General features: G+C 30.1%; 1 protein-coding gene and 10 non-coding genes across 13 annotated transcripts in view; 1 reads left to right on the forward strand and 10 right to left on the reverse strand.

The window, feature by feature from the left end:
* rdgA (retinal degeneration A) overlaps positions 1-22,201 on the forward strand; it is a 333,538-nt gene that overhangs the window by 56,953 nt on the left and 254,384 nt on the right. For all 3 annotated transcript variants that reach the window (XM_065510459.1, XM_065510457.1, XM_065510458.1), the window contains exon 2: positions 3,962-4,034. The gene's annotated coding sequence lies outside the window, so the exon portion shown is untranslated. The remainder of the gene's footprint in view (positions 1-3,961; positions 4,035-22,201) is intronic.
* On the reverse strand, positions 4,862-4,933 carry TRNAC-GCA (transfer RNA cysteine (anticodon GCA)). Its single transcript has one exon. It is a non-coding gene; the product is annotated as a tRNA-Cys (tRNA).
* On the reverse strand, positions 10,909-10,980 carry TRNAC-GCA (transfer RNA cysteine (anticodon GCA)). Its single transcript has one exon. It is a non-coding gene; the product is annotated as a tRNA-Cys (tRNA).
* TRNAC-GCA (transfer RNA cysteine (anticodon GCA)) lies at positions 11,178-11,249 on the reverse strand. The gene has a single exon. It is a non-coding gene; the product is annotated as a tRNA-Cys (tRNA).
* On the reverse strand, positions 11,884-11,955 carry TRNAC-GCA (transfer RNA cysteine (anticodon GCA)). The gene has a single exon. It is a non-coding gene; the product is annotated as a tRNA-Cys (tRNA).
* TRNAC-GCA (transfer RNA cysteine (anticodon GCA)) lies at positions 15,173-15,244 on the reverse strand. Its single transcript has one exon. It is a non-coding gene; the product is annotated as a tRNA-Cys (tRNA).
* On the reverse strand, positions 15,501-15,572 carry TRNAC-GCA (transfer RNA cysteine (anticodon GCA)). The gene has a single exon. It is a non-coding gene; the product is annotated as a tRNA-Cys (tRNA).
* Positions 15,856-15,927, reverse strand: TRNAC-GCA (transfer RNA cysteine (anticodon GCA)). The gene has a single exon. It is a non-coding gene; the product is annotated as a tRNA-Cys (tRNA).
* Positions 16,142-16,213, reverse strand: TRNAC-GCA (transfer RNA cysteine (anticodon GCA)). Its single transcript has one exon. It is a non-coding gene; the product is annotated as a tRNA-Cys (tRNA).
* Positions 16,814-16,885, reverse strand: TRNAC-GCA (transfer RNA cysteine (anticodon GCA)). The gene has a single exon. It is a non-coding gene; the product is annotated as a tRNA-Cys (tRNA).
* TRNAC-GCA (transfer RNA cysteine (anticodon GCA)) lies at positions 17,104-17,175 on the reverse strand. The gene has a single exon. It is a non-coding gene; the product is annotated as a tRNA-Cys (tRNA).

The following is a 22,201-nucleotide window of genomic DNA, read 5'->3' on the forward strand; positions in this document are numbered from 1 at the left end:
ATCATCGCCATCATCATTTACATACATTTGTGCAGCATCATCATTATTATTATTATTTGAAACCAAAATTTATTAGAATATTTTAGTTGTCAACGTCATTATTGTTGACAGATATAATTAGTGCGGCAAAATGTTGTTGATTTAAGTCAAACCAAATGACTACATCTGTCGTATTCAATAAAAAAAAAAATAACCAAATTCATTAATATTTAAATACATTTAGAGAAAGTATTTTTTATTTTTAAGTTTCGGCAAAGAAGCCTTTGCAATACATGTGCTAAGATCATGTGCTATCAGTATAAAAATGACAGGTTTAAGAATATGACTTTCACTTTCTGTAATATTGTTGTTGCTACGTAATCAAACTATAATTATGTGAATGACTACGTTTTTCCATTACGTTTAATTAGCCATTGTATTACGAATTTCCACTACATGTTTGTATTATACTTTAAAATGTCTTTGATCGGATTGAATAACATCCATTTTTCAAGCCTTTAAATTTAACCAAATTAAAGCAATTCAATTTGAAACTGGTCCTCTGTTTTCGCTGTCTTTTATTTTCGTTTTTGTTTACAAAAACCCATGCGGTTTTTTCGTGTGTTGCTCATCCATGTGCAACATGTTTTATTTAATTATAAATGAAAATTGCTCTTCATGTAAAAATAACCGCAAAAAACAAAAACTCAATGCAAATTGGTTTAAAAAGCACAGCGTTTGTGAAATTTTTGCGGATAAAGGGTGACACAATAGTTTTTAAGAGATTTTTAGAATACTTACAAGGTTTTAAAAACCCTCACAAAAGTGCTTATAAATTTTTTCATTGTACGACAAAATTGATGATGGTTTGATATAATCGTGGTTTAATCAATCGAGGTTCTTTAAATGTTTCAGATTTGATAGAATCGTGGTTCTTTAAATGTTTCAGATTTGATATAATCGTGGTTTAATCAATCGTGGTTCTTTAAATGTTCCAGTTTTTATATAATCGTGGTTCTTTAAATCAATCGTGGTTCTTTAAAGGTTCCTGGTTTAATTAATCGTTGTTCTTTTAACGTTCCTGGTTTAATTAATCGTGGTTATTTAAACGTTCCTGGTTTAATCAATCGTGGTTCTTGAAACGTTCGTAGTTTAATCAATCGTGGTTCTATAAAAGTTCGTGGTTTAATCAATCGTGGTTCTTTAAAGGTTCCTGGTTTAATCAATCGTGGTTCTTTAAACGTTCGTGGTTTAATCAATCGTGGTTCTTTAAATGTTCCAATTTTGATATAATCGTGGTTTAATCAATCGTGGTTCTTTAAACGTTCCTGGTTTAATCAATCGTGGTTCTTGAAACGTTCGAGGTTTAATCAATCGTGGTTCCTTAAACGTTCGTGGTTTAATCAATCGTGGTTCCTTAAACGTTCCTGGTTTAATCAATCGTGGTTCTTTAAATGTTCCAATTTTGATATAATCGTGGTTTAATCAATCGTGGTTCTTTAAACGTTCCTGGTTTAATCAATCGTGGTTCTTTAAATGTTCCAATTTTGATATAATCGTGGTTTAATCAATCGTGGTTCTTTAAACGTTCCTGGTTTAATCAATCGTGGTTCTTGAAACGTTCGTGGTTTAATCAATCGTGGTTCTTTAAACGTTCCTGATTTAATCAATCGTGGTTCCTTAAACGTTCGTGGTTTAATCAATCGAGGTTCTTTAAACGTTCCTGATTTAATCAATCGTGGTTCCTTAAACGTTCGTGGTTTAATCAATCGAGGTTCTTTAAACGTTCCTGATTTAATCAATCGTGGTTCCTTAAACGTTCGTGGTTTAATCAATCGAGGTTTAAGCAATCGTGGTTTAATCAATCGTGGTTCCTTAAACGTTCGTGGTTTAATCAATCGAGGTTCTTTAAACGTTCCTGATTTAATCAATCGTGGTTCCTTAAACGTTCGTGGTTTAATCAATCGAGGTTCTTTAAACGTTCCTGATTTAATCAATCGTGGTTCCTTAAACGTTCTTGGTTTAATCAATCGTGGTTTAAGCAATCGTGATTTAATCAATCGTGTTTTAAGCAATCGTGGTTTAAGCAATCGTGGTTTAAGCAATCGTGGTTTAAGCAATCGTGGCTTAATCAATCGTGGCTTAAGCAATCGTGGTTAAGTCAATCGTGGTTTAAGCAATCGTGGTTTAATCAATCGTGTTTTAAGCAATCGTGGTTTAATCAATCGTGGTTTAATCAATCGTGGTGTAATCAATCGTGGTTTAAGCAATCGTGGTTTAAGCAATCGTGGTTTAAGCAATCGTGGTTTAATCAATCGTGGTTTAAGCAATCGTGGTTTAAGCAATCGTGGTTTAAGCAATCGTGGTTTAATCAATCGTGGTTTAAGCAATCGTGGTTTAAGCAATCGTGGTTCTTTTGAACCTTAAGCAATCGTGGTTTAAGCAATCGTGGTTCTTTTGAACCTTAAGCAATCGTGGTTTAAGCAATCGTGGTTCTTTTGAACCTTAAGCATTCGTGGTTTAAGCAATCGTGGTTCTTTTGAACCTTAAGCAATCGTGGTTTAAGCAATCGTGGTTTAAGCAATCGTGGTTTAAGCAATCGTGGTTTAAGCAATCGTGGTTTAAGCAATCGTGGTTTAAGCAATCGTGGTTCTTTTGAACCTTAAGCAATCGTGGTTTAAGCAATCGTGGTTTAAGCAATCGTGGTTTAAGCAATCGTGGTTTAAGCAATCGTGGTTTAAGCAATCGTGGTTTAAGCAATCGTGGTTCTTTTGAACCTTAAGCAATCGTGGTTTAAGCAATCGTGGTTCTTTTGAACCTTAAGCAATCGTGGTTTAAGCAATCTTGGTTCTTTTGAACCTTAAGCAATCGTGGTTTAAGCAATCGTGGTTTAAGCAATCGTGGTTTAAGCAATCTTGGTTCTTTTGAACCTTAAGCAATCGTGGTTTAAGCAGTCGTGGTTTAAGCAATCGTGGTTTAAGCAATCGTGGTTTAAGCAATCTTGGTTCTTTTGAACCTTAAGCAATCGTGGTTTAAGCAATCGTGGTTTAAGCAATCGTGGTTTAAGCAATCTTGGTTCTTTTGAACCTTAAGCAATCGTGGTTTAAGCAATCGTGGTTTAAGCAATCGTGGTTTAAGCAATCGTGGTTTAAGCAATCGTGGTTTAAGCAATCGTGGTTTAAGCAATCGTGGTTTAAGCAATCGTGGTTTAAGCAATCGTGGTTTAAGCAATCGTGGTTTAAGCAATCGTGGTTCTTTTGAACCTTAAGCAATCGTGGTTTAAGCAATCGTGGTTTAAGCAATCGTGGTTTAAGCAATCGTGGTTTAAGCAATCGTGGTTCTTTTGAACCTTAAGCAATCGTGGTTTAAGCAATCGTGGTTTAAGCAATCGTGGTTCTTTTGAACCTTAAGCAATCGTGGTTCTTTTGAATCTTAAGCAATCAGTGCCTAGAACTAATTTGAGTACTGTTCAAACAGTACTCCGGGGGGATATTTGTATGGGGGATAGGTGAAATCCATTTTCTGTACCAACGGAGAGTATTTGTGGAAAATTTCAGCTACTTAGCTCATTTTTATTGGGCCCTAATGTGTTTTCAACTGACAGATAGACAGGCAGTCGGACGGACATAGCTACATTGTGCAATCACAAGTTTATAGAAATTCATTCATCAGTCTAGGGAATATAATTTGACTCTCAGTGATTATTATTCAAATGAGAAACTCATATGCGAAACACAGAATATTTTGAGAAGTTCTCGACACATATATAATCCGAAAATCAAAAGAGAGGCAAGTGCTGATCATATTTCAGAAATTATGTAATTTTTTTTTAAAACAAAAACTTTAATTAAAATAGTTAAGTTATTATTTTATCTTCAGTTAATTTTTTTCACATTTAATCTTTAAGTAGTTTAGAATTCCATATTTAACTATACAAAATTAGTAATAGTATTAATGTGTATATTATTTTCTTTATTTTTAGACCTGTGCTAATTACTTCAGCAATGCTGAAAGGGATTGTGTACCATAAACTTTGAAGCTGTCTTTATAAAAATGTAAGTCATAAGCATATTTTTCTTAAATAATTATAATAATATCCTACCGACCAATCAATCGAAAATCTATTTGCTTCTTGAAAGTCCTTTTATAACCATTGGTTTAAAAAAAAATTCTAAGGGGACCTTAGACCATTTGTTTTTCATTTAAAAAATTAAAGACTTTCTTTTTTTAACTTAGTGGCTTACTCTTTATTTGTTTGTTAAACATAGGAAATATGGTCGATACTCTGTTAAACCTCAATACATACTCTCTTTACTTGGTAAATATGTAAATGCATTTTCGTAAATTTAACAGTCTATAAATGGTCAACGGATGAGTTGGGGTAGGGGGAAGTGTACATATGTAATGAATAGCAGCGAAACTATAATTTTTGTTTTGATTTAATTTAATTTTATGGTTATAAAAGATTTACAGTTAATGTTTACCAGCATTTAAATATCTAGTTAAATATTTATAAAGGATTTTAAATATAAAATATTAAAAACACAAACAAATTATCTTAATAACTTGTAAAATAATACGTGGTTTTTAATAATTTTAAATGATTTTGCTAATTTATTACTGGCTACTACATATATAATTAAAACAAACAGATTTATATTATTAACAATATTAAACAACATACGTTTTTTAGATGAACTTTAATCGTATGAGTTAAAATATTAAGCAGCACTGACGTGTTTATGTGTCATTGCTAGACATTTTGTCATACATTAAGTTATCAATTTAACAATTAAAAACCAAAAAAAAAGTTTATTCAACTTAATAAATAAATAATTTTTGCTAAAAAAAAAAAAATATTTAACAAAAAAACTATTTTAGCAGGGGACACCCGGGTTTGAACCGGGGACCTCTCGATCTGCAGTCGAATGCTCTACCACTGAGCTATATCCCCAAGTGTTGGTCATGTCGCATAAAGCTTATTATTAACATTATAAAGAGAATAAATATGGGCTCTCATACCATGATCATTCCCCTTTTGACTCTATCCCTCTAAGCAGGAGAACCCAATATAAATACGAAAACCCAGCACAAAAGAAAATTATAAAAAAAACAACACACAGCTAAATATAGATTTTACAGTAAAGTGTACAATTTAAGCATAAACTATTAGGAATGCGTGCTACTATAGCAGCTTCTCCTAATAAGTACTACTCTTACTTAACTCATAAGTACTTGTACGTGAGTATAGATTTTTTTTTTAGAAAAGCCATCATTTATCAATCCAATCTTACTCACTCATTCATTCAGTTCAACTTTTTACTTGATTAATTGTTGGAAATTTTTCTTGCATTTTTTTGTGGTTGATTTTTTAGCTTTATTTTCTCTTATTTGAATTAAATGCTTGTTTCTACTATGCAGACAGCGAGATTTATAGAGAATTTTATTTGTGATTGCTCACAAAATTACATTGGAATAGAAAACTAAACTAAAACTTTGGCATTTAATTTATGGCCATCATATAAATTGTTTCTTTAACCATATAGAACAAAAATAAATAAAACGAATAAGAAATCTGCAATAAAATTACAGCATCAGGTCATTAAAACTTAAGGAATATGTATTAGATAACCTTTGAAACTGGGATGGCATTGGGAATATCTTATTAAAAGAAAATCAAACTGGTACTTTTTCAAGTTTGAATTTCGTACTTTCAAACTTGAAAAGTACCAGTTGTTTAATTAATTAAATAAATACTTTTAACGAGAAACCAATTGTTGATGATCCGATTGAATGAAGTTTTTGTCTTGAACAAACGGTATAAAATTGTTTATTCACTAAAATAGCGAGATATTAATAATTATGGTACATAACATAAAATTAGAAAGAAAAACTTACATTTGTTGAGAGACTTCTTTCTAATTCAACAATTATACAAATTTATATAAAGTAAAATTTTTAAAAAAACATAAAAATAATAGGCTATTTGATTTGATGTAAAAATATTTAAACAATTAAAAGAAATAAAAAATCCACAATATCACACCCCCTTGAATTGACTTAGGGAAATTCACCATTAGGCATCGTCCAATTCTAAAAATGCTAGTTTTGATGCAGGTCTTTTGAAAATACCATCGATAGTTTTAATATCTGCTGATCGCACAGTGCCATCACTACCGCAATATGTTTTTAGGATTCGCCCATTCTCCATTTTGATCTATATCGCATACAAGAGCTATTTCCCCAACTTCCAATGACCTTGTAGGCAAACACCACTTTACACGGCGAGTTATGTCAGGCAAGTACTCTTTTATCCAACGCACCCAAAAAACCGTTCTTTAAATTCTGAAGTATTCGCCATTGTTTTCGCATATTTAGCAATCTTTTTTTCGAATTCGCTTGGAGTTTGAGTAGAATTTGTTGTTCCTAACAAAAAATGGTTTGGTGTCAACGGTTCCGGATCTTGAGGACTTGTGGGAATGTGAGTTAAAGGTCTCGAATTAACTATATTTTCTGCTTCGATCAATAGACTTTGGAAGATATCTAATTTAGGTGCTACCTCATTCATTAATACAGTCAATGTCTTTGTTATCGATTGTACCAATCGTTCCCATGCTCCATCGGAACTGGGGTCAAAAGGGGTATTAAAAATCCATTTTATTTCTAAGGGTGTTAACAATTCAATTTCAATATTATTCTTTTTACGTTCACTTTTTGGTTTGCTACCCAATTTCACTAGGAATACATCACAATCGGTTTCTTCGCAGGTTTTGTAGCAAACCTCGATACCCTTTTTACGTGTATCCACATCCAGAACCTTCATAATATTTCGAATATCCTGACGATCAACTTGAACGCAGCAATTTTTCTCATCCTTCGGATGTTTCGGCTGGCAAACATCGCTTTCATTACAATAATTGTAAATGTTATTGGTTTGATTGTCACAGTGCGATTTGATTTTCGAATAGGGGACATGATATTTTTCCGTATAGCAATTATCATTACCGGAATATTTAATGTTGGCCCGAATTTTCGGCAAATCTAGATAATTTACAATATGACCACCGGTTCGACGTTTAATATGATTACGTGCGAAATTACTGCATTGAATAATGTTCGAAATACTGCAATCGGAGTTGCGGGTATTCTCCAATATACCAATATACTTAGTTATTTCAATTGATACTAAAGCTATATAATTATTTAGGTACCAAAACCTTTAACTTCAGATTCTTGAGTTCAATCTGAATCGTTTATCTGGATTGTGTATTTTTAAATTGACAACTAACAAATTAAAATCTTCGATCTAGTAATTTTTCTGAAAACAAACACTTTTCCTTAGGTCTTGGAACATCAACTAATTCCATAAGAACTAATTGAGGCCTACCATAATCTTTTGAAATACTTTTAAGAAGCCAGCCTTAAACAAATACCAGGTCGGTTACTGCGTAACTCAATCTGAAAATGAAAATGTTCGAAAATGTGTGCTACATTGTAATTCGAAAAGATTTTCTTTCGAATCGAATTAGGAAGTAATATCCCAGTCGTTTTGAAATCTATTGATCGAACAACTAAAAAGTTATATTGAATATTATATAGGTTCATAATGTTAAAGAAAGTCTGAAGCTAAATGGTATTTCATTGAGAGCTTCCTAAGAAGAGAAAACAGATTCGTAGTGTTTTCAAACGAATTTGTTGCCAATTTTGTGCACACATCCAATTTTGCGGCTCCATCAACAGAAATTTAGTTGATAAAGAAGAATTTCAGTTGTAGCAACTAAACTTTTGTTACCATTTCTGAAATTTTGTAGCCACAACTGTAAAATTCAGTCACTGAGGTAGTTTTTGATTGGCGACAAATTCGGTTGCCACTGTGAATATGTGTATCTTTAAATTTAAATCTAAATTTTTTATTTGTTTAAAAAGTCTATCGATGCCATTATGTTTGGCATCGTGCAAATGTCCTCCTCGGCTTCGCAGGGTGACGGGCATCCGAAATGTACACTTTTCTCTATGACTCTGGCATATAAACCAGGGTGATGATATGGGTTATATTGGCTTTGAGTGCCGCTGTGGTTTATTCGTATAGATCCCTGTTTTAATGGTGTTTGTTGCTCTTTTTTAAAAGAAGTACAAAAAAGAACCATGCCTTGGGGATTTAGAGGGTTAACATATTATACAAAAATGTTCTTCGTAACATTTTACATAAATTTGCTGAATACATTTTATACCTAAAATGTTCTTTAAAATAAAATTCTTAATAAATGCGAAATTAACCCTATGCTCTCTTTTGTTATGTCTTTTTCTTTCTGGTTGAATTTTCCGTTTTGATGTATTCAGGGACTTATAGTAAAATTTCACGTATAATTTTTTTTTGCTGAACAGTTTAACCCATTAAATCCCTGTTTTAATGGTGGTTTTTGCACTTTTTTAAAAGAAGGACAAAAAAGACCCATGCCTTGAGGATTTAGAGGGTTAACATATTTTAAAAAAATATTCTCCGTGACATTTTACATAACTTTGCGGAACACATTTTATACCTAAAATGTAAGGATCACATGGTTTCTTATGAAAATTAACAATAAGAATGTGGCAGAGTTGGGAAACTTTAACCCGCCCACAAATGAAATTCAGATGTAAACTTTCAAAACGCCGATACACGTGTCTTTTTTTTGTCTCCTCTATCAAAATTTATTGGTCGGACCTTGTAATTTTGGAAAAAATTTGATTTTGTTGTATAGTGTTATCGTTCTCAAAGAATTAACTATTTCGTGACTGTTTCGTGATGTATTGGGCGCTCTTGGATCTCATGTGGATTGATATCGTCTCGAATTCGACAATTTAGTTTGTTGGCATAACTATTCATCTAAGAATGGGTCTCATAGCGTAAAATAGACGAAACGCGCAGAACTTTGTCCGAACAGAACACCGATTTTTATAAAACAATTTTATCATTTGTACGTGTTGTTGAACGCTTTATACATCCATGGTGATTTGGTAAAACAAACTGAATAAATGACAGTCAATTCTACAGATGTAGCTTCAACAATATGACCGCTATCAACTGTCAAAGTCCCTGTTGGAAGACCCTTTTTTAATGGATGTTAGAGGGCATCTCAACTTAAACTCAGAATCTTCAGTCTAATTGTTAAGCGGCATTTTATCGCTATTGAACCAAATTTTCTACTTCCTGCTGCTACTTTTCACAAATCTGACCAGATCGGTCAGCAACATACCATAAATGAAAGTTATTGTATGATATCTAACTCTGCTCTTCTTCTGAAATCTGATAGAGTTCCAATTAAGACCAAAAAGATAATTGATCCTATCTTGTGCAAATGATAAGCAAGGAAACAATTATTACCCAGTCTCTTTGAGTACCCAATCATTGATAATGCTCGATCCCGATTATAAGGAAGCGAATGCCAAACATAGACTTGGTTCTTTCACCTACAAATGAGGAACAAAGAATCTAAAATGTGCAATTGTAAACCAACTTTGTCTTATTTCCCTGAGTGCCTAACTAAACTAACTGGAGAACCCTCATGGATCCAAAACTTTTCATGTAGATTTCACTTTTTGCTTACAGCTTCTTCCTTTTTGTAGAAGTTTTTTTCTTGGAAATCTAGAAACTCATTATAAAATAACTTATGAGAGGGAAGAAAGATGAAGTAGTGTTTCTGGACTTTCGAATTGAAATTTCCTACATTGAAAATGACAGGAAATACTTCAGCGGGAAGTTTGTTCCTCATACGGACAGTGCGGCTAAAGAACGAATTTTCCCTGTAGAGTGTTGTGCGGTCCACTGGCCAATCGACCACAAAGTGATGTGTTCTTGTTGAAACATTTTTATTACGTAATAATCTGCGGGTATCAGGAACAAGTTCCCTAATTTCATCAGAACAAATTCCGTTGTAGTACCGATCAAATAGTGAAACACTGCCCATATTGCATCGGTGCTCCAGTGAATCAATAGAGTTCGATATCTCCTGTACGCGATCGAGAAGTTCCAAAATAGACTTTGAGGTACCGGCCCATACATGAGAGTTGTATTCCATTTTCGGTCAGATATATGAAGGTGTAAATAGTGAGGAGATCAGATGAAGTGAAGTTTCAGAAAACTGAATGATTCTTTCGATACATGAATGTGTTTAGACCAGAACATCAAGAGCACTTGATTTGAAAGTACTTTTATAACATACTTAGTACTTAATTTTGTACCAAATTAACCATCACTGCTTTCAAATGCGTGTCTATTTAGTGAGAGAAGAAGAGTGCATGTAATATTGCAGTGATATATGGAGACACTCTTGAAAACATATTAGATTTTTGCACAAAATTTATGTGTATATTTTCAAAGTAATAAATATTATTGTAGAAAACATAACCATAAATAGACTATACTTATTTATAACAATAAAAAACCGCATGTAATGCAAAATAAATATCAAAAAAGAATCATAAAATGATTTATGTATTTCTAACATAAGATTTATACTGCCAATTATAAGGTATTAGAAATTTGAAATATATTTTTAAAAGAAAGCAAAAGAATTTGCAAACAAAAACATTTTAAGTAATTAAATTTATTCAATTACATAAACAGGAATAAATAAATTTCAATATTTCTTTAATAAAATTTCTCGATTCTTTTCTACTTTTATTCAAAAAATTCTTGAAGAAAATATTTGTTCTCTTTGTTTAAAATGGTATATATGCTTCCTAAATATAAATTTCAAAACAAAAAGTCTTTGACTGACAATATAGTGCAAGACTTTAAGCGGCTTTTACCCAGCTTTTATTTTTAAACTAGAATCCCTTATTGAACAAGGAATATCCAATCATTGTTTCTATTTATTTTACTTCACATCATAAGAATAAAATTTAAAATTTGTTCTTTATAAAATAATAAAAAAAAGTAATTATTACAGGGGACACCCGGGTTTGAACCGGGGACCTCTCGATCTGCAGTCGAATGCTCTACCACTGAGCTATATCCCCAGTTATGTAATCAATTTGAAATTTATCAAATTTAAAACCAAACATTTAGAACAAATTCTTTTTTACCAATTTTATATTATTACTGGGCCAAAAACCTACTTTACCATATCGATAAGAAAATAAATAACTCAAAAGAAGAATCTATAAAATTAATATAAAAAAAATAAAAATTCCTACAAAAAAAAGTGTTTTACACAAGGGGACACCCGGGTTTGAACCGGGGACCTCTCGATCTGCAGTCGAATGCTCTACCACTGAGCTATATCCCCTGTTAAACTGCCGTTAGCTAATTCTCTATAACAATGAACGAATGTAAAGTTCTTATTACACAGAAATAATTAATGATCATTACATTGTATTTAAATGAAGTTTAAAATGAAATACAATGCCTGACCGGGGTCATTCACTCTTTCATGAATGAATCATAATTGAAACTGAAAAATTGTGTTGTTACTTAAAGCAGTAGTAGCTAACAGAGGAGTAAGTGCATGTAGGTTTTATTTATAGACCAACTGTTTAGTTAACAGAATGTTATAATGTTAAGTACTAAATGTATATGCATGTTAAATAACATTATTAATGGTATGATGAATTTTGCGTGGTTGTTTGTTAATAAAAAATTTCTGTTTGTGATAAAAACTAAAAAAGGAAATGGAAAAAAAATGTTTTAAACAAAACTTGTGTTTAAAGATAACAAATACATGATGTCATAATTTAAACAAGTGTTTAAAATATTTTTGGGTTCTTTTTTTTTGCGTGCAACAAATTGAAATAGTACATACATATGAATTTTCAGCAAATTTTTATAGAATTGTTTCGACTTTTAATTTCAAATAACCTTCACAAAAGTATATTTTTAAAAATATTTGTTTTAGAAAAAGTTAACAAAAAAAGCATTTTAGCAGGGGACACCCGGGTTTGAACCGGGGACCTCTCGATCTGCAGTCGAATGCTCTACCACTGAGCTATATCCCCTTCACATCTAACCCTTTATATTTTTTACCATTTCTGCTAAAATCCAATAGTGGAAGATTCTATGTAGTGTGTTCACACTAGTCATGGATTATAAGAAAATTTTTATAGATTTTTTTGGTTTCTTATTGATAATTAATATTTATTTTAAAATGGGTTTGATGTGATAACATCTCAAAGGTGGTCAGTTTGAACTACTGTTGGCTAGACCTTCTTCTAACACACAATAAAGGATGAATTGTTATAGTTATTGCCGCCAAGTGAACTGGATAGTGGGCTAGTGAAAAAGGGTCCAATTTCTACATTTTTCATTTGTGACCCCATAAAGAATATTATTCTGGAACGTTATAGATAGAGGGGTAGACATAGTCATATCCGTCTGTATGTTGAAATTAACTTTCCTAAGCCACCAAATAACTTATTTGCTATAGTCCAACTTAGTTTGCTATTAAAGGATTTAAATGCCTTGCAAGGTTATTATAAACCATACCAGGACTTTAATATATTTATATCAGACGAGACTTTCAAGTGATTTAGAATATTGCTTGTCAAATAGAACTTTTTCTAAGGTCAAAGTCTAAAAAAAAATAATATTACGCCTCATAGAGCTATAGAAAAAAAGAGAGGGAAATAATTCAGTTTGAATGAAATTTCACATGTTCAAAGATGAAGTGTTTCGAGTTTATGTTCTGAATATAGCCTTTATGAGCCGCACAGAGCCGCAGCAGGCGGACCCCAAATTACGACACCTCTGGTTATCTAAAAAAAATCTAAGAAGATGTGAAAGGAATTTATATTTTTTTAAAAGTTAAAATTAACTTCAAATATGTATTTTAAAATTTGATAATTTTTGATACTGCGGAGATCAGATATCTAAAAAACACCTATTTTTTATGTAAAATTCCACTTTAGGGCAAAAATTTTCAAATCCATATCATAACCTATCATAACCCACTTTAGATGGCCTAATATGTTCTTAATTATTTTCCTATAACCCGAGATTTTTACATTTTCAATAGAAAAGTCTATATAGCTGTAAAATTTACTTTAAAATAATTCATAACTACAAATTTAATTTCAATTCGAAAAATTTCTATCTTCGCAAAATCTCAATAAAAACATTTTTTGTAATATTTTTCACAAATGGATTCCATGCATTTTTTAATTGTTAAAATTTATATATAGGGCATTTCATGTCAAGTTAACCAACTTTTTAAATCGATGTGTTCCTATCGGTATGAAATTTGCACCAAGGTTCTATTGGATAGTAATTCAGACACAATTTTTCAACAAGATCGGTGTAGAACTCTCTGAGTTAGAGGTGGTCAAAATTTGACATTTTGGCTGGCGTTTTTTTCATCCATGTAACTTTTTACCTATTGTTCTTAGCAAAATGTGTTCCAAATAGTTTAGATAACTATTTATTCAATCTTTCGAAAAAGAAATTTTAAATAATAAAAAAGATGTTGATATTTTTTTCCAAAATCAAAAACTTTTTCACCTGTTTTCAAAATGGGTCCTTTTTTCTCAAAAGAAAGCTTAGATATTTTCCTTGAAGACCTATTAGTGACCAAATAGGTCTTAAAGGAGCATAAACAATTTAAAAAAAGTGCCCATTTTGGAAAAAAAATCAAAAAAGTTTCAGATTTCGGAAAAAATGTTAAATAAGTTGCATATGGGCAATTCCATATCATCGTACGTGACATTTATACGCCTATAGAGTGGAATAGATTTTGCAAAAATAAGAATAGCTGAAAAATAATTTGGTCTTTATGTTCCATTCAGAGGGTACTATATTTGAAAATAATAAAAAGTTCTTTCGAAATATTAGTGTCCAAAATATTGAGCGAAATAAGACATAAAGAGGCGTTATGTTTTCTATTAATTTCTTACACTAATCGAAATATTTTTCCTTTACAATCCGTCATATTTAAATAAAAACAATCTTTGGATGATTTTATAATAAATAAAATTTAATATCGTACGTGACAGATTTTTCTCTATAATAAAACAATATATATTCTATAAATATATGTATACAAAAACTAAAAAAATTAATTGAAAATATACATTCGGTTTCAATAAACAATTTGACAATAGCAAAAAAACAATCAGAGTCAAATTCATTTCATACTACAAGATAATTGGGAGTCTAGTTTAAAAAATATATAATCAGTTTAAACTATTATAATAAATTATACTAAAATATGAAAGAATAAAATTTAAGTAACTCTTTTGTTTCATTTCCAATGATTGTCTTTTTTTATTTGATACACATATTGACAAACATTTATAAAAATAATTATTTAATTTTTTATAAATTTGTACATCCTTGAAACTTTGAAGTCCTTTAAAAAGAAGAAAGGATCAGAAAATTAAAAACTGAGAACGCAGATTTACTATATACGATCTCCAGTTTCATGTGTATGTGGACTTGTTCGAGTCCAAAAAGTACTATCTAATATTTTTTTAATCTTAATTGCTGTATCGATAAAAGTATTTTTTTTAATGAACCTAATAATATGTTTTTTTTCTGTTTAGGCTTAACTTATAAAGCTATAAGAACGAAATTTAAGCATGTGTTAAAGTATATGCATGGTTTCAACATATTTTTTTTTTTTTTTAAATATATTGGAAATTCTCAAGGATATAAAAGGATACATTTTTCAAAAGACATTTTTTACAACTTTTCGTCCTGAAAAGTAAAAATAAAAAAAATTATCTACTTCTAGAAATTGTCCCCTTTCATTTGATGTCCATATAAAGAAAAACTAATGAGCAGAACTATTTAAATAAATTTTAAGAAATTTCTATATCCTTAAAACTTTGAAGTCCTTTAAAAAGGAGAAAAGATCACAAAATGAAAAACTAAACGCAGTTCTACTATATATGACATAAGGTTTCATATGTGTATAGTGTCGTTCAAGTCCAACAAAAAAAAATGTAAAATTGTATCACGGTGTTATTTTTGTCTTTAAAATGTTGTAATATGATCTAAATACTTTTATGTTCTAGTGACATTTTATTATGTTCTATTCAAATCATCTTGAAAAAAAGTTACAAGTGTTTTTGTGTTTTCAGTCGTGGTAGCGATTCTCGTGGAATTGCCCATATAGAAAGAAAACACACGTTCAAATTTCATGTTGATTTCATATATATTGTCGGGTTTGTCTAGCTATAATTTTTTACTTATTTAGACTTATAAAAAAAACTTTTAAGCAGGGGACACCCGGGTTTGAACCGGGGACCTCTCGATCTGCAGTCGAATGCTCTACCACTGAGCTATATCCCCATTTAACTAAACATTTCAAATGCTCATATAAAACTTTATGAACTTTCGTAATAATAACAAAAAAATTAAATTTTAATCCTTTAAAAAAGTGGGCGTGGCAATATAAAACTTTCTTTTAAGACCTAAGAAAAGTTTTTAACGAAGATATTGCAAACTTTAAAGAAATTTTAAAAACTTCATAACTATTCTATCTTTATACTTTTCTTATTTATGAATGTTTTATTGTTGTCAATAATTTGGGCAAAAATGTATTAACAGGGGACACCCGGGTTTGAACCGGGGACCTCTCGATCTGCAGTCGAATGCTCTACCACTGAGCTATATCCCCAAGTAACTCCTTTTTTAAAACAGGTTTATTTTTTATAACTTTTTGTTATAGAGAAAGTGTTATATAAAGATGTAATTTTTTATCTTTTAAGATAAATATGAAATTAATTGAAAACAAAAAAATACACAATATTATCAAGCATGCTGGGACATGCTTCAAGATAACAATCTTGAAGTTTTTTTTTAATATTTTTGGTTGTAGTCTATAAGAACAAACAATAATTTGTTCCTTAACCATTTCATTACAATTATTTTTCTTGTAGTTTTATTGAAAATATTGATACAGGGGACACCCGGGTTTGAACCGGGGACCTCTCGATCTGCAGTCGAATGCTCTACCACTGAGCTATATCCCCTTCGTAATCCTTTTTCCTGCAAATTATTATTTATAGCTTTCAGGATAACTGTTATAAAAAGATGTTTATGGTTTTTAACATAAATTATATTTAATTTGTTTGAAAAAAAAAACAATATAAAAGAACTCCACCTCGACTAAAAAGGATGTAACAACATTTTAATGTCAAAATATTTACTATCCTTAAAAATGTGCTACAAAAAAATACTTTCTCTAGGGGACACCCGGGTTTGAACCGGGGACCTCTCGATCTGCAGTCGAATGCTCTACCACTGAGCTATATCCCCACTTGTATTTTGGCCGAAAATTTTGTGAAATTTTAAGCCAGTAATTGACAATTTATTGCTGTCATAAATAATAGAATAGATATCAATATGATGTTCAATAATTGCAAGATAAGATTGCATTTATCTAGTCACAAATACATATATCTTATATTTCTTGAAATAATTATGTACATACATATTTTTAAGATGTTTATGAATCTATTGATGGAAGAGATAAAAAAAATATATAAACAGAAGGTTATAAGAAAGTTTACTTAAAAGTAAAGCTACATCAAAATTTCATTAGAAGTTATTGTAAACTATTTCAATACCTAACTACACAAGATAAAAAAGCACTTAATAATCAGTTCTAAACAGCAGAAAATCAGTTATTTTCAAATTCACATTTTCTCGCCACCTTGAAAAAAGGAATTTGAATTTGTGTCTGCGCTATACAAGACAAAGAAGCACATAATAATCTGTTCTAAAGAGCAGAAAATCTGTTATATTCTCTTTAGACCGAGTTCTAGAATTCCACAGTATTTTCTCGGATTTAAAATTAGTGTCTGCAACATTTTAGAGCTTATAGCCATACAAATATATAAAAAAAATAATCCTTACAGGGGACACCCGGGTTTGAACCGGGGACCTCTCGATCTGCAGTCGAATGCTCTACCACTGAGCTATATCCCCTATTTACTTAATATTTAAAATAGTCATATAAAAGTGTATAAGCCATTATGATAATAATAAAAAAGTGGGCGTGGCAATACAAAACTTTCTTTTAAGAATATAGAAAGTTATTCAAGAAGTTTCTGAAAACTTCAAAAATATTCTTTATAATCCCCCTCTCATCCATGATGTTATTCAAGAATGTAGCAATTGTAAACAATGGCAAAAATGTATTAAACAGGGGACACCCGGGTTTGAACCGGGGACCTCTCGATCTGCAGTCGAATGCTCTACCACTGAGCTATATCCCCCTTTTTTTCAACCACCAATAAATTACTTATTTTTAAACATCCAAATACTCCTCCCCAAAAAATCAAAAATTCTTAAAACTTTTCTCATAAATAATAAAGCCAGAAAAACATCAATTGCACCTGCTAAAAAAAATTAGTTCATTTAAACAAAAAATGATAAAGAAAGTTGAAAAATAAAAAAAAATAAAAATGTTTCAATAATTGACAAAAATCATAGATAATGACAGTAATTTATTCATTACACACTTGTATATTGAGCAGACGAATTGATAATGTTTTCGATAATGATGATGAAGATTGTGATGATTTGTAAAATTTCTTTAAATTGCCTTGCAAATTGTTGTAATTTTTCCATTTCCATTTGCAATTGCTTGTTTTTTGTTTCATTTTTCTAAGAACAAGTATTAAAATTTGAATTTATAAATGTATAAATTCAAATATGCAAATGAGTTTTTGATGTTTTAAGAATTTATCTTGTCTTTCAGTTTCAGTTTTTTTTTTTTGTAAGAATTTTTCTTGTTTTTGCCTAAAATTGTTAACATTAAGATGAGAAATTGATAAGTTGCCATCAATAGACTTGGAATTTTTTTTTTATTTTTTTTTTAGAGGGAAATTTGTATAACAAAGTTCATCATTGATTTGAATAAAATTGAGATGCGTAGTGAAGAATATGAAAATGAATAAAAAGGTAAATTTTTACTTTTCTAATATAGACAATAATGATGTTTATATTGATGATGTGCTATTTATTAAACCAAAAGATAAAGGTAAAAGCTTTTTTGCTTGCTGTTACTTTTTGCTAAAAAAATTTAAAAGTTTTTAACTTTATTACCGATGTTCTTAAAAGAGCTCGAATATTGCAGTGAATACTTAAATGTTTTAAAAGCCTTTCATTATAATACAATAAACATAATATTGAAATTTATTTTATTTTTTATATAAACATGCAATTTTCACCTCCCTAAAATGGTTATTTGTAGTCAGAGCCAAAAATTTATTTTTATTATGACCTTGATCATTTAACGAATGCCAATGAAGCTCAGTATTTTATAAATGTTTTTAAATTTTTTTTAAATAATTCGGTAGGTATCTCGGGAACTTTTGTAGATATCGTAACGAAATTTCACAAGTTTGGAGTTGAAGTATTTTCGAGTTGGTTTACAGTTGTTAAGCTGAGTAGGCGGATTGGGGGCCAGTTGGTGGCCCCTCAAACTTGGTCACCTCAGGTCTCACATTTTTTTTTAAATAAATGGCCAAAAATCCATTTATGACCCGAATGAGCTGAAATTTAAAGAATAAATAGTCCTTGAAAAGATCTACAAAAAGTTCAAGAAATATTTAGGTTCTTTCATATATTTTCTTAATTTACCTCGATCATTTTTTTGTTTTTTAAATATGGCGGGCGTACGGAGGGTTAAAATGTTTGTTTTTGAATTTTGGCTTTATTTGCGATAAAATTCTGAATAAAATAAAAGCACTTGCTGACAGTTTTCTCATTCCTATAAAAAGTTACATGCATCCAATGTTGGAACATATAAAATGGGACATACTTTTTACCTTTTTTCTTATATTTTTAGACTTCACCCTTCAGTTTGTCATTCCGTTTGTATATATTTTCCACAATATAATTTTCCGACCCTAAAAACTATATATATTCTGGATCCTTATAGATAGCGGAGTCTATTAAGCCATATCCGTCTGTAATCAATTTTCTGAAGACTCCAGCTATCTTCGGGATGCTTTCGAGAAGTTTTCTATTTAAAATCAGCAAAATCGATCCACAAATTGCGGAAAAACCAGGACAACCTCGATTTTTGACCTATTTTTGACCTATATCTGGATTACGAAGTCATTAATGTAGACAATATGGATATCTAATGATAGATATTTCAAAGACCTTTGCAACGACGTATATAAGACCATAGTAAGTTGGACCTAAATTGGGTCAAATTCACCAAAAAAAAAAAAAAAAAATAATAAAATTTTTTTTTCTAAATTTAAAAAAAAAAAATTAAAAGAATTCGAAAATTTCTTTTTTCCAAAAAATGAAAAAAAATTTCCAAAAAAAAAAAAATTTGTTTACGATGTATTTTGAAGTAAAATTTGGCGAAGAGTATATAAGATTCGGCACAGCCGAATATAGCTATCTTACTTGTTTCTTTTATAAATAAAATTTTATTCGGGACTATGTACACTTTTATATCATCCGGAAAGTGAACTTAATGCAAAAGCGTTTAAATAAAATTTGGTTCATTTAAGCCGATATAGTACAGCCCTATTCAAACTTAGTAAATTTTTTTAAAAAATTGTATGTTTGATGAAAAAAATTCTAAAAGCATCGATCCTCGAAGAAGTTCCATACTTGTATAGCCCTATATGTTACTTAAATTACGGTAAATAACATTACAGTGGACACTTTTTTAAAGTAACTCATATTTTGGAACACATTTTCCCCGTTATAGGAATTTTGATATTTGAAAATAAAAAAATCTTTAACCGTTCGAATTTTACATTAATTAAGATTTTATATTTTTCTTCCCGAAAAATCACCATATTATAATTTTTTAGTTTTTAAGATAAATAATGTCCGAAAGATTTATAAAATTATTTAATTTCACTAAAATATCAATCCTAAGTCCTTTGGATTTCACCAATACCATATACTTACATAACAAGTAAGAGAGCTTTATTCGGCTGTTTCGAATCTTATATAGCCTTCACCAAATTATACTTCAAAATACAAATTTTAAATATTTTTAGGTAAACAAATTTTTTTTCCAAAGTTGTTTTTTTAATTTTTTGGAAAAATTTTTTTTCACATTTTTTTTTAAATTTGAAATTTTTTTTTTAAATTTGAAAAAAATTTGTTGATTTTTAAATTTTTTTGGTGAAAAAAATTTCGGTTTAATAAAAAAAAAAATTCCGATTTTGACCCATTGTATGTCCAACTTACTATGGTCTTATATGCGTCGTATTGTCTATATTAATGACTTAGTAATCCAGATATATGTAGGTCAAAAATACAGGTTGTTCTGGTTTTTTCCTCATATCTCAGCCATTTGTGGACCGATTTTGCTATTGAAGATTTGGATCCCGAAGATATCTGGGGTCTTCAGAAAATTGATTTCAACACATAGACGTCCAGACAGACGGACATGGCTTAATCGACTCCTCTATTTATAAGGATCCACAATATATATACTTTATAGGGTCGAAAATTATATTGTGGAAATTACAAACGGAATGACAAACTCATATATACCCTTTTCACGAAGGTGAAGGGTATAAAAAGACTATTTAATCTTCAGAAGCTTCACAAACCTTGCATGTTTAAAAAATTTTAACGTTTTTTCATATATTCACCTTTGAATTAATTCATAACAGAATTCACTCAACCTTTGAAATATTAAATTAAATGGTAAATCAAATCTTATACAAATTGAATTAATATATTGTTACGTTTTTACCTTTTAAAAACGGTGGTTTATTTCCTTTAAATAAACCTAATTGTTTTGATTGCAAATAAAAGCGGTTTAGTAGTTTAAAATTGTAACGACTCTTAATTTATTCAAATTTACACAACAACAGTTTGAATAGTCACTCAGTGTTTTTATTAAAATACGCGATTGTAATTCACTGTAATACACACACTTAAATAAGTAAAAAAGTATGGTCGATCAAGACCGACCATTTAATATCCTATACAAAGAAATGGGCAAAAACATTTTTCTTTTAAAATTTCAATAATTTTTATTCGTGGGTGATTTTCGAAAGTGGTCCCTATATGGGACCTATGACCAATTATGGACCGATCACCACGAAATTAGGTCGTGTGATTTATATCTATATAAAAATGATTTAGGTTCAATTTTATGCGTATACCAACATTTTTAGGAAATTTATACACGTAAAAGTGATTTTCGGAAACGGGTTTATATGGGAGCTATGATTAATTATGGACCGATCGTAACAAAAATTGGTTACATGAATTTCATATATATACAACTTATTTGGAGCGAAATTTGTGTAGATACATATATAAATTAAACATTTATGACTGATAAAGTCCAATACCAGCGCCATCTTCTTTCGAGTAGCTTCATGAATGATCTTAACGGACAAACTAGAATTTTCAAATTCGAATTCGTGCAAAGCTTGAAGACTCTCACAATTATATTTCTGTAAATATTGAAATACACCCATTTCATTTTAAGGGAGTTGCTATTCCAACTTCAAATTATTTGAAACATACAATGCATTTCACAATTTCTTCTTTAGCCATTTATTAAAATATGACCTGGAATAACATGATAAATACATTTACAGCAACAAAAAATATAAAACAAGAAAATGTCTCCCAACAAAAATTATACCAGGGGGACTTAAGTAGTCATCAAAATAGATTAAAATCAACATTAATGTTACAGAAACAACAACATAATTTCACTAATAACTTAGTTTTTTCTATTTGCTTTCTATTTAGATCACCGTAAGAGTCTTAAAAAGCAAAAAAAAACACTAAACATGTCTCTTTAAAAAAACTTACAAACATGAAAAATGAATCATGGCATAGTATACTTTTAGGCTGCTTTAGAGCTTTGCATTGAGAGAGAAAAAGTGTTAATTACCGATTACAAACATTTGTAGTCTGACATTAATGTTTAGGTGTGTAATTGTGTGTGTTTTTCTGATAGTATGAATTAACAAACCAAAATCCTGTTACTATAATGAACAAAAGAAGATTATTTTTTTTTTTGCTTTGTTTTATGGACAACAATTCAAGGGTGTCTGTGACACAAAAAGAAAAATAAGACAGAGTGTGAGTTTGTTTAAAAAATGTCTTGCTCTTTAGTGCTTTAATGTCATGTGTTTAGTATTTTTGAAAGCATATGTTTGAGAATGTCCTTAAACTTAAAGGATCATTAAGCATCAAATAACACATTTGGAATTTTCTAAAAATCTAGAAACAGAAAACCAAGAGTGTTATTCTTTTTCTTATCATTATTGATGTTTATTGTCGGTCTAA

The sequence above is a fragment of the Calliphora vicina genome, chromosome 4, assembly GCF_958450345.1.
Source record: "Calliphora vicina chromosome 4, idCalVici1.1, whole genome shotgun sequence".
Lineage (NCBI taxonomy): Eukaryota > Metazoa > Arthropoda > Insecta > Diptera > Calliphoridae > Calliphora > Calliphora vicina.